Source organism: Miniopterus natalensis, chromosome 4 (genome assembly GCF_054644295.1).
Source record: "Miniopterus natalensis isolate mMinNat1 chromosome 4, mMinNat1.hap1, whole genome shotgun sequence".
NCBI lineage: Eukaryota > Metazoa > Chordata > Mammalia > Chiroptera > Miniopteridae > Miniopterus > Miniopterus natalensis.
Genome location: NC_142084.1, coordinates 59890453 through 59903717, shown reverse-complemented (window position 1 = coordinate 59903717; position 13265 = coordinate 59890453). Strand labels below are relative to the sequence as shown.

Below are 13265 nucleotides of genomic sequence, written 5' to 3'. Positions count from 1 at the left end.
CTTAGTAAAGTATCCTACATGCAGCAAGAAGTGTCAGTGTCTATTTAAAATGGATGAAACACTTTATAGTAACTTTTACAATATTTATCTTTTTATAAAAGTAACACCCATTCCTCATAGGACATTCAGAAAATTCCGATAAGCACACAAAAACACAAATCACTCAAGCAGCCTCCCAGAGGTACCCGCTTTTCCCAAATAGCATTCCATGCTTTAATTTCTACAAAAAATGGGATCGTGGTTTGATAAAGTGAATGTTCACTTAGCATCTTGTGTAGATTTTACTGTATCAGTAAATGTTATTCTACAAAAACCCTTGGAGAAGCCACGCGGTATTTTCTCAGGCCGATGCATCATTACTAATTTAACCAATCCTTTGTTCTTATACCCGGGGCTGTGACCAGTACCATGCCGCTGTTTGCACTGCTCTGCCCACAGGTAGTGTCATCTGAGCTCAGCCTCAGCACACACACCAGGTCAAGTTCTGATATACGATACAGTCCAGTTGTGCACCACTCAACGATGAGATTCGTCCTGAGAAATGCACTGTAAGGTGAGTCTGTCATTGTGAAAACATCGGAGTGCACTTGCACCAACCCAGACGGGATGGCCTACCGCACACCCCGGCTCCATGGGATGGCCTGTGCTCCCAGGCTAAAGGCCCGAACAGCACGTGTACTGTAGAAAACAGCATGCGAGAAGACGATGCCGTCCGGGGATGTGGTAAACACGAGGCTCTGCCAGCACAACACGGTTTTACAGCCAACTTTGTTTACGAGTAAAGAGTATAGTAAACACATAAATCAGGAACAATCACTTATTATCACTGTCAAGTGTTACGTATTGCTACACTTTTACACGGCTGAAAGAGCAGTGGGCTTGTTCGCACCAGCGTCACACGCACAAATAACACACTGCACTGCGACGCGACGACAGCTGCCCCGCCTCTAGGTGACGGGGACTGCTCAGCTCCATTAAAATCTTACGGGGCCACCGTCATCCGTGCGGCCGTCAGGACCTAAGTGCTGTTACGCAGCACGTGACTACCGCTAAGTCAAAGCGTGAGGACGTTTGTCAGGTACGCGCAGATGCCCAAGATTAGCTGGCTTCAAAGCTACCAAAAGCCACAGAAACGAGCCACGCTAACTCTCCCCGCCTCCTTTTACACCTGAGAAAGTGAACGCGTAGAGCTTAACTGACTTGTTCACTGGGATCAAGTTGGTGCCGGAGCCTGAACAAGATCAGGTGTCCCGACTCCAGCCCAGGAACCCTCCCTGCCTGGGTGTTGCCCACAAGCTGCCTCCAACCGCAAGCGCCCTCGGCTGCTAACGCATTCAGGGTGATGGAAACGAGGACCCCGGCCCCGACACGAACAAGGACGACCATCCAAGGTCTTCATGCCACGGTGACCAGCAGCTGTTCCGAAAACGGCGCGTGTCATTTCTGCACGCTCTGAGGTTGTCACTGTACCATCACCCACACGCCAGAAAGCAGGGAAGGGGTAACACCTCCTTCCACGTTGTATGGAGGGGAAGAGCCAGGGTGGAGATCAAAACTAGAAACCCTGGTTTAACGCTTCACTAGTCAAAGTGCTCCTGCCAGAGAGGAGGGGTTCCAACAGCAATGGCACCCACTGAGCACCAGGGCTGGGTGGGGCCAGCAGGGGTCCCCTGGGCCACTCTGTGACCTTCAGGCTCCTATGCCATTCCAGAAAACAAAAACCCTAATCTTCCAGGTCCCTCGGTGATCTGAATCAGTCAACAAGCTTATTCTTGAGAAATCCCTCCTGAACCACAGCCTCCCTCCTGAGAGTCAAGCGAAACACAGATCTGCCCTCAGGCCGCTGGGTCAGTCCCCACTCCACCTCTTTCCACTTCTGTGAATCACAAAGCTGGGAACATTTTACATGTTGCTCCCCAGCAATTGTCATCACTGTAGCGTAAATAAATTCTTATAAAAGATTTTAAAAATAAATAAACCACAACACTGATGCTCCCCGGCGCCAACACCTTCCTTGGGAGAGCCCACGAGAACATTCCCGTAGGACAGGGGCGGGGAACGTCCAGCCCGAGGGCTGAAATCATTTGGTCCGGCCCTGCCAAGGCAACAGCAGGCGGGACTCGAAATTCAATAAATCTAGGAGCTGTTTTCATAGCTAATTTTTAAGCTGATAGTTTTGTTCAGCCTGCGAATGCTGTTATAAATATCCAAATGGCCTTTCGCAGAAAAAAGGTTCTCCACCCCGGCTGTAGAAGCTCTTCACAACCTGCAGAGTGTGACAGAAAAGGGTTTTTACAAGTCTTTTACTCAGAGCTTCGAGGGCTGGAAGCAGAGAACATGGTATCTCCACCATGAACTCCCTAGGAAGCAAAGAAAAGGTAAGAAAAAGGTGGGAGTCACAGCACCCGACAGAGCTGCCGTTCAGGTGTCTGGTGACTTCACATCCGGTAACAGCACTATTTTGGAAAGCTTTACTCTAACCATAAATAGGAAGACAAATGTAAGAAGTAAATTCTTGACCACTACAGAAAAAAAAAAAAAATGTGTATCCAACTAGCTCGGTTTTTACAATCCATTCGCCTGCTGTCATCCCTGAAGCTTCAAGCCAGGAACAAGAACCTCTGACTCTCCGTTTAATTCCACTGAGCAACCAAGAGCCGGAGGTGAGGCCGCAGTGCCACTTAGAGACATCAGATGGCAGCATTCATCCAGAGAAAAGAAACAACCCTTTTCCTGACCAAAAAAACCAGTGGCCACCCCCCACCTTCCACAGCAGGAAGTCTGAGGTTTCTACCTCTGAAAATTAAGAAAAAGTAGTATTTCCAAAATTCCTGGGCTTCCAGTCTCCAGATGGAGCCTGAAATATTCAGCTAACAGACTCTGACAATGTTTTTATAAGCTTTTTCTTTTCTTTTTGATTTAAAAAATACTTTTTCTTCGGTTTGTGAACCCACACCTTCCAAAGCCTGCTGGATTTGCAGAGTTGGTGAACCTGCCCACTTGGGGTTTGTTCCTGCGTATGTTTGCTCTCTTTTCTGGCCTCTCTCCAAATTCCACACTGAAATGTGCTTTATTTTATTCATTTATAGTACGCAAAAAAACTTAATTTTTAAAAGCAGAAGAGAAAGAAGGAAGGGAAACTGCCTTTGTTGAGTGCCTACTTGGCACTAGCTTTCACAAACTGTATCTAATTTAATCTTCAGAACACTCTGAGATAAACATGGTCTTTTATTTCTGATGAGGAAACTGAGCCTTGGAGAGTTTAGGTTGCTGAGGCTACACAACTAGGAACCAATAGCCCCGGGGGCTGGTCAAAGGTCATAATCCTGCCATTATTCCAGGAGGTATGGGATCTCTCAAAATAAAACACTCCATTAAGTTGCTTTTTATCTACATGGTGTTTTGGGGTTTTTTCCTTTGTCAGTGAACCTTGATAGAAAAAAACCCCAGCTCTGACCCTGAACGTCTCTATTTCGGTTTCCTTGTACAATGTCTTTCCTTGAAAATCTCTCCTCCACTGGCATCCTAGCCTCTTGCCTACAAAATAGAGGTCAATGCTTTCGTCTAACAGTCCAAGTCACTGTTAATCATTTAGTGGTTTGGGAAGACCTTTATACACATATTGCCCTCTGAGAGGGAGCAGAGAGATAATGCAATCAGCCTCAAAAGTTAAAAGATTTGAGCCAGGTTTACACTAGTGACTGACAGAATGGAAGGGAAAAAGCCAAATCTAGACTAAATGTCGGCTGGGCAGCATCACCAAGTGGGATTCACTGCCTCGCCGGCATTTATCAGCACACTCATCACATTATGGACGTGGCTCTACAGATAACAAGTGTCCTTCAGGGCCTCAGAAGTGGACTAGAGCACCTATGGAAGGAAGTCAGCCGTGCTGGGGGGTGGAGGATCCAGGTTAACTCTGGACCTCAGAGTGACTTTTCAGGCTCCCCTGCTACTTTACACCTGGGATTAAGAGTCCCGCCCTCCCTCCTAGCAAGCTTCTATCCATCTAACCAGAGCCTCTCTTCCCTGATCTCTCCACTAGTTTCTTTCTTGGGAGCGATCGAAGTTCCATATAAACCAGTCATCCCCTAATTTGCCATATGGTTCTGGTACAGCAAAGAGAAATTAAGAAACATCCTTTTTGGGGTAACAATAACAATGTTTTGACATGTAGCCAAATCCCACTTTATAATGTTACATTCCTCACTTATGGAATTCCCTGATTGAAACAAACTGGTGCTAAAAAGGACTTCCTGCTGATCTACAGTTTTAAGGGGATCCTGGGCCCTCTTGTGTTTCTCGCCCCTTCCGTTGTCACCAATAGGAGGGGTTGGCTATACTAGAATATGTATTTTGGTCAATGTCCAAAAGGGGTTAGCCCCTTTCCAGGCTCAGCAAACATACTCTGATGTGCTAATAGCCCTTAATGAGGACATCTGCCCTCAGTTAAATAACTGGAACAGACAGAAGAGGAAAACAAACCTTCTCTGTGGTTCTGAGTTGCAAACTGCTATTTGACATGTGACTGTTGCCAGACAACCACGTCTCAGCACACGAACGTGTGTGTGCACACGCGCTCACACACAATGGTTGTTCTCTCCTACCACCCATGGGCACTACAGCAAGTCATGACATCACCTAGTGGCACGTCTAGGACATAAGTCATAAGTCAAAATGATTCATTACGTGAGTAATAAGTTGGGTTTCTTTCCTTTTTTTTTTTTTTTAGTTAAGGAAAGTTAAGTTTGGAGCAAGACTGCCATTTGCTAAATCTTGGGTGCCTGCTACAAGCTCTCTAATGAACAATTTATGGATCAAGGTGAGGCAACCCTCTGCAGACAGTTTCAGGTTCTCTACTAAACCTCAGCTTTCTGCTTCATGATCTCCACTGGGTAACCACTGCACAGAATGTCGGTTTGAGTTTTTAGTTCTTTGGCTAATATTCTGCACATCATCCTTAAGCTTTTATCAGAAAGTTGTTTTTTTCTTTTAAATCTGTAAAGTTTTAAATTATTTTCTGGGGTGATGTTCTAAGCTCATTCAAAAGTTAAAATGTAGCAATAAACATCTCTTCTTTTACAACACAACTCAATGGAGAACAGGATTCCCAATTATTTTCCTGCACCTCCTAGCCAGGGGCCATCTCTGTTGAGAGATGATGCAAAGAGCATGTGAAGCAAAATTACAATTATATGCACATATGTTTATGGGCCTCTTAAGAGTGCAGGTCACCATTTGAACTTGGCAGAAACAAGGTGTCATACCCTGGCATCACCACCCAAATGCTGCCTGGACCCAAATGCTGCCTGGTGGTTCTCTTTTTTTTTCTCCTTCTGGTCTGCCTTCTCCAGAAAAAGTAAAAAATATATTCACATCACTGAGCATATACTGACCTTTTCTTCCCAGAGGACTCTGCCCAGTTTGGCTTTGGATAGAAAACCCTCCAAGAGTAGCCAGGGGCCTGAGCTAAAACTTTTATATCACTCAAGTTATGTAGCAGGCCCTGTTATACCATTTTTAAAATGTGTGGTGTGGATTTTATTTACTTTTTAAATTTCTTTATATATGTTTTTTATTGGTTTCATAGAGAGGAAGGGAGAAGGAGAGATAGAAACATCAATGATGACAGTCACTGATCAGCTGCCTCCTGCACGCCCCCTACCAGGGATCAAGCCAGCAATCCGGGCACGTGCCCTGACCAGGAATCAGACTGTGATCTCCCGGTTCATAGGTTGATGCTCAACCAATGAGCCACACTGGCCAGAGCTGTGGTGTGCATTTTATATTTGCACAATACAAGCTTAAGATACACAGCACTGAACATGTTAGTGATTGATTCAATACCAACATTTCTAAATCAGCAATTCAGGGAATGACCATTTGGATTTTCAGAGCATTTAAATTCTTGTCTTTTTTCTGAAGGTTTTGAGAAAATGGATTACACTGCATCAATGTGTAATAATTTAGACTACCCATAAAGTATCAGGGTTGACCGGAACCTTAAAGGTTGCCATCCCCCCATTCAGGGGCTAGAATCCTGGTCACAGCATCCCCTATAAGAGAACATCGAGCCTTCCCACTACTGTAATAGATGTAACAGAATAATGGAAGGAAAAAATAAGGGCCCCAAATAGCAGTGCTATTTTCATAATCCAGCAGATGGGCTACAGAAATAGGTCATCGATTGGTTACACCGAATTTTCTCCAGCAAATAATAAATGACCCTAATCAACAAATACTTTCGTCGTGGTTCGACTACACAACAGTCATTCAATCAAGTGAGAGAGACCTGTTTGCACTGCCGGCAGGAGGAAAGGGTTTTTCACAGTTTTACCCAGGAACAAGCACACTTCCCCTTCCTTCACACCTAGCTCCCCATCTGCTTCAAAACCGCCATGCCCATTGTTCCTCACCTGGTCAAGCTCACGCTGCTCCGCGTTACGTGAGACAACGCTGAGCACAGTGAGCACAGTGCTCGGTGCACAGCTAGGGCTCAGGAAACTAACCATTTCTGCTAGAGCTACTGGGACTGTATCTCCCTTAGACTGCAAGCCTGTTGAGGGCAGAGGCTGTATCTTGCTTATCCTACCAGATTGATGATTTCAAGGAGATGATATCCCCATGGGTGAGGAGAGCCCAAAAATAATGTGTTCTACGAATTAATACCTGCTTCTGGCCCTAAAACGAAGACAGGCATTGAAAGCAAGGGTAGAGTTTTAGTGCTCAAACCAAGTTCTAAGACAGCAGTGTCGTCTTAAAAACAGGCTGAGAACACTCTATCAGGGAGCAGGCGTAAGTAAAACCAGGCTTACAGATGTGTTCGTGGGAGGCAGAGAGGTTGTCTGGTGCTGCTCTGTACACGCACGGGGGGAGGGAGCGTGCACATGCACGTGTACGTGTGGGGACGTGCGTGCACTGTGGCTAAACCTGATCTGCGCTGTGCAAAACTATGCGAGCGTTCCAGAAGGAGGAGGGGAGCCGGGTGATTGCTGACTCGGCATTTTACCCAGAGCCTGCAGGAAGGAGGGAACCAGGAGCCGAGTATCTCTGCAAGAACAAGCCTCGGAATGAACAGTTTGCTCCAGCAGATCTCAGAGTAAGCGTATGAAAGACCCGCGCATTAACTCAAACCACCCGTGAATAAACGCCTGAACGGCACTTGGGTTTACATCCACTTTCATACGCACATTTGGGAGCTTCCTTTCTTTTCCTGACCTCCCAGCAACTCAAGGAAACGTGGACTGACAATATAATCTCCATTTTACAGCTCAGAAAGCTGACATTCCTCACGGGGTCCCTTATTTGCCAAAGCCAGCGAGCAGTGGCGCGTCCTGCTTTCCTGGCTGCTCCCTGGGCCAGTTCTCTCTTCCCAACAAGTGGACACCCAGCAGCAGGATGGGGCTCAGGACGGGGCTCAGGATGGAGGACTCGAGCTCACACCATCTAATCCTTTACATTGCCTTATCTCACCTTCACAACGCTGTAAGGAAGGAAGTGTGCGTTTCACTGGGAAGAAGGGATCTCGAGGAGGTTACAGGAAAGAAAAGCAAAAGCTGGCTACAGAAGAACTACCCCAAAAATATAAACCATGGAGATGAGCATTTTAAAAGCCTAACAATCCAGGACCCATTAGCATAAGGCCCCGAGTGGTATGCCCGCCAAAAAGGGAAGATTTTGCCAATCCTAGGACACAAGGAAAAGGGTTCCTATGTTCTCACTCCTCTGAGAAGGCAGAAACATGCACGCTCGACTTTATATGCTTTTTTCATTTAAGTGGTTACTATAGAAAAGGTATCTGGAACTCAACAGTCATTTGAATGTATAATGGCATTCCCCTATGGCACTGAACAAACAGGCAGTAGGGCTTGTAGGGAGCGTGAGAACCACCTGGTGACTTGCCTGCTGGAATCAATAGGTAACAGAAAGACAGCGAGCCTCTCCTGTGGTGGGTAATCAGAGTACACAGAGCTGCAGGTACTTAAAAAAGCTGTCACCGGGTCTGAGGGACAGGCCAGGAGGGTGAGATCCAAGAGTAAAACTGAGAAACTACGCTCAACTAGAGACAGCCAGTCAGGAAAGATAAACAGGTAGGGGAAGGGCTCGAGGTGCCCAGAGACCCGTCAGGAATCCAAGGATGTAAGCTGATAGTAAATAAGCTGTAATCTTGGAAATTATAAGGCACAAGATAAGAAACATGTGCTGTTGGGATGACAGAACATTCTAGTGGCTGATAATATTTAAAAACCTGAAACAAGAGCTGCATACCAGAATTTGTTCCAGACCAGGATGGTGGATGGGCCAATGGGAATAGATCTGTCTGGCCAGAAGGGAGGTAACCAGGCTTCTGCAGATCAACTTTTTTCTGTTGTTAATCTTCACCCAAGGATATTTTTTCCATTGATTTTTTTTAGAGAGAGTAGAAGGGAAGAAGGGAAGGAAGGGGGAAGAGGGAAAGAGAGAGAGAGAAAGAGACAGAAACATGGATGTGAGAGAGAGAGAGACATTGATTGGTTGCCTCCTGCATGCACCCCGACCAGGGCTAGGGATCGAACCTAAAACCCTTTGGTGGTGGGCTGACACTCTAACCACACTAGCCACACCAGCCAGGGCTGCAGATCAACTTTTTACCCAACTTTCCCCTTTATTCTCACTCCCTAATTAACTGTACATGTTTTCCGTTTCAGGAGGGGGGGCAGCTCCTCACTCTGTCATCCCGTCACCTTCTGGGAAACTTTCTGCTCTCCTACAATCAGAGCATCCTCCCCAGTACCAAAGGGAGGGAATGCTTCCCACCCCCCCAGGAGTACTGCGGCTGACAGGAAAGAAAGCCTGGATGCCACTGAAGTACTGACACTCAAGCCCGTGCAGAAGCTAAGCCACGGGCCCTGCAGAGGGCACCTCTCCAAGGAAAGTGCACATGGCAGCCAGTCACCTCAACCTGTGTGACTTGCGACAGCCACCAGCTCAGAGCCTCAATCTCCTGCCTCAGCTGTGAAAAATGAGAACAGTGCCCAGCATCTGGAAGGAACACAAGATGTGTTCCCTTCCCCGGCCTGCCAATTTTAGGGGGGGCTGGGGAACTAAACACAACAGGCCACTCTGACTGCTCAGTAGCCACTGTCGAGCTGGCATCTGGGAACTGAGATTGTAAAAGGCCATTTGACCAGAATTAGTAGTACAACTGCTGACTCCAGATGCTGACCATGGGTGAGCCACTGATCAATTGAAATCACAACAAAACTAACTGCAGCAAGATAAAGGAACTGAGAAATCCAGCGCATTCCACTTAGAGGCCCGCTGGCCACAAGGAACCAACCCTAGGGCTCAGGGCTGAGCTTGCTCAACACCAAGCCCAAAGCCAGGACCTGCTGCTGCCCATCTCCCAGATGACCTGGCTCCTCATCTCACTCTCAGCAGACAAGTCCCAGTCCTGCTCTTCTTCCCTGAGCCCAAATCTGTCTTGGTGCCCTGCCCAGGGTGATCAAGGACTGTTGCCAAATCTCCCTGCGGCGGAGCCTGGCCAGCCTCTGGGACTGACCTCCAGTGCTGCACACGTTCCGGTCCTGGTTCCAGGCGTCCCGGATCCGGCCCCAGCCACACCAGTGCAGACCCACACAGGAAACAACTTCGCACCAACTCACCAGAAACCCAAGGAAAGGGGTACCACGGAACACAAACACCAGCGTTTTTTAAAATCTGCTGATACTCAACACATGTGCCAGGCTCTTGCCGGTAAACTGAACAGAACAACTAAGGAGCCTAAGCTTCAGACCCTTAAAGAACTTTAGGCCTAACTGAGCCCCACCTGGATACTACATCCAGCACTTGTTTACAAAAGCACGTAATATGCTCCAGAGCTACATTCAGATTTTTGTGCTTTATAATTAGATGAACGGATCAGAATTCGCTTCTTTCAGGAAAATGCCAACAGTATCCAGCAATCTGACACTGAAGCCTGATAGAAAGAGGGTTTTCGGGATTGAGCTCATAAAGTTAGGTCAATGTGCATGTTAAAATTTGAAGTGCTTGACATATATTAAAGAAGTCGAAATAAAATGTGTTATGAATTTTTTAAAAATCTGCTGAGTGACTGGAGGGTGAGGGAGACAGACACGTTTTCCGGAGAAAACACAAAGTCAGCCAAAGTAAAGAGACTATAGACACCATAAAGGAAGGTCTTTTAAATACACAGTGAAAAATGAGCCGTGTGGGGGATGGGGGCTTGCCCAAGGCACAACCCGCTAAGGAAGTACCTTTCTGTGGAGGAGGCCATTTAAGGAATCTTCAAGCCCCAGTAATTATGGGGCTGAGGAGCATGGGGTAGGGAAATAGCCTGAATGAATGGTTACCCCAGACTGAGCTCGATATTGGGGTGTCCGCTCTTGGATGTTTCTGCTTAAATGGACAGGGTGGCAGCACTGATCAGCATGCTCACTGGCGAGGCTGTTCTAAGCCAAAGTGACAAAATTAAATGCGGCTCAATCACAGAGGCCAGATGGCCCCCGCTCCTGCGTTTTGAGAGAAGCGAGGGATGAAATGGGTGCTCCGTGGGCCAAGGCGCACAGGCCATGTTGCACAGTGCTGGTGAGCCCCTGCCCGCCTCAAGGACAGGTGCGCAGGCTGGCTCCGCAAGAGGCCTCCCCCGCATCGGGCCAGCAGGCAGGCTGCACTTAGCTCAGGGCCAGCAGAAGGCTAGAATCTTCCGAAGGAAAAAGGCAGAGGAATGCTGACAAGCAACAACATCACCTCTAACTACAGCACTTCACTAGAAGTGTTAATAGAGTAAGTATGTGGACAAGAGAAAACCAGGAAACCAATGATGCAATCTGCAGCCTTCCAGAGACTGATGTTCCTTCAGGAATGTTCTAACACCTGTCGCTAATTAAAAACGTACGTGCCGGTCACTGGGGAATCACTTCACAGGCTTTTACCTCATGTCATCCCTCACAATAACATCATCATCTTCTTCTCCATTTTACAGATGAGGAAACTGAGACTCAGAGAGGTTGAGTAATATTTCCAAGGCCACACCGCTAGAAAGTAACAGAACTAAGGTGTGAACTCAAATATGTCTGATCCCAAAAGCTATGCTCTTTCTTCAATATTCTACAGGAAAATTATGCATCGAGTAAGAGGCTAGACTGATGACCTCTTAAAGGCTCCTTGTTAGTAAAAACTTCGAGTCACTGAGAGGTTAATGTGGTGTTGGTGGTTTGGGCATGAAGGGAAATGAAACGGGCATTGCAATAAGCAAGGTATCAAGCTGGGGGCTGCCCTGGGATCAGGGCTATAATGATTCTTATTTAACACTTCTACGAATATCCCAAAAAGAATGCACGGTGAAACACTCAGGCTGCAAATGAGCCCTAACCTCCTAATCATGGAACCTTGGGCAAATTATTTCACCTCTCTGTGCCTCAGTTTCCTCACCTCTAAAGTGAGAAAGACCGTGGCTCCTCCACCACAGGATAACTTGAGGGTGTGATGAGGCAATGCAAGCCTTTTTAATAGTGCCTTGGTTTTTAAGTCACCAAGCTCCTCTTCCTAGAGATGCTGATTCCTCTGAGAGAGGATCCTGGGAAAGAATGAAAAAGTACACCTCGGGTACTAAGCACTGTGCCTGGCACAGAGTGCTCAATAAATGTTAGCCAAAAAAAATGTGTCAAACTCCGAGTAGTGAGGAGCCAAACTGTACATTTAAGGGAGGGGAAAAAAATGGAAACCATGTAAGAGCTTTGTGACAACAGTCAGAATCCAGGAAAGGGACATCTACATCGCCGTAGATCAGACTGTCACCCTACTGTGGTCACAAAGGTGAAAACAAACAAACAAACAAACAGAAAATCACTTTGTCCAGTACCACTGCAAAAGTACTAAAAACAAAAAGAAACACACCGCCACCTACCCCCAATAAAATTAGAGAATTATCCACACTGGGAACACTGGTAGCTGTCCAACAATAAAGATGTTGTAAAAACAGAAGACAGTCACCTAAATGGGCTGTGGGAGAGGGAGGGCATGCCAGGGGGGCCAGAAAGATCAAGGCCAGGAGAGCCCTGTGAGAATCTAGCAAATGGGAGAGATAAGGTGGGGTGCTAACTCTGTCACCAAATCCTGAAATGACAGAAGAGGGAGCGCCTGGTAACACTTGCAGGAGACGAGAAGAGGAGATGCCTCTATACCCCGAAAGAAGGCAATATAAGTGCATTACTGGGTTGGGGCAAATGCTTGAATGCAACAATGGGGTTCCCCTGGGGTCAGATCCAGAACTATTTTCATTAACATCTGTGTGAGGGATCTGAAGGCGAATGCATGTGAGATAATTAAGGCTGCAAAAGGGTTCTGCCTCTCACCAGCTGGGTGCCCACTGGCGGCAGCATGTGCCCTCCAAGGACACAGCCAAGCCCTCCCTTGCTACATTGGGCCCTAAGGCATGAGTGTGGCCCGACACGACAAATGTTCATGTTTTCCATGAGTTCTCAGAAATCTAGAGACGATGTCAAGAAGTGTAAATCCAGAGACACACACTATCCTTCTCCACATAAAATGAAACTGTTCAAGTACATGACAGTGTTCTAGATGTTTTTTCTAAGAACACTAAAATGCTTCCAAACGCCTCACCCTGGGCTTGAGCGTTTAAGGTATGGCACTCTGTATTCTAAAGCTGGCACGGAGAAGAATCACGGATGTGTTCAAGGTTTCCAGTTAGGGAATGAACTAGGTTTAGAATTTACCATCCAGACCACAATGTGTCGCTCATCCATCCTGTAATTCCTCTGTACACAACCACAACCAACATGCAGGCCAAAGTCCTCGGGGGGACCAGGCAGAATTAACTACAGGGCCCAACTCATGGGGTGCAGGGAGCACACACCTAGTAGAGCTCTAAATCCTGTGCTAGCCTTAGAAAACAATTACTCCGTGTTTAAGCACACTTCAGGTGTGCCCTGGCCTACATGAAGTCTAAGCTAGGAACTGACCTTGTCATGTGCCTTCATTAGGATTTAAAATTAAAGTGCCCTATTGCACAGCAATTCCCCTTTCTCAGTGTCTACCCTAGAGTGTCACCTGAGTTACAAAGAGGCAAGTGCAGCCAAGTTTATTCTAACAACATTTGTAACAGTAGATGATTTAGAAATAACTTTAAATGTCCAACAATTAGGGGAAGGCTGAACAATGTTTTAGCCCTCTGATTCTAAGAAAGGCCATTCAGGAGTTAAAGAAAATCAAGAAGACCTACATAAGGACAGGCAGCAATCACC

The 13265-nt window shown here is 46.7% G+C and overlaps 1 protein-coding gene across 1 annotated transcript in view; it reads right to left on the bottom strand.

Moving 5' to 3' along the window:
• ZNF395 (zinc finger protein 395) overlaps window positions 1-13265 on the bottom strand; it is a 38284-nt gene that overhangs the window by 14032 nt on the left and 10987 nt on the right. The window lies entirely within an intron of this gene.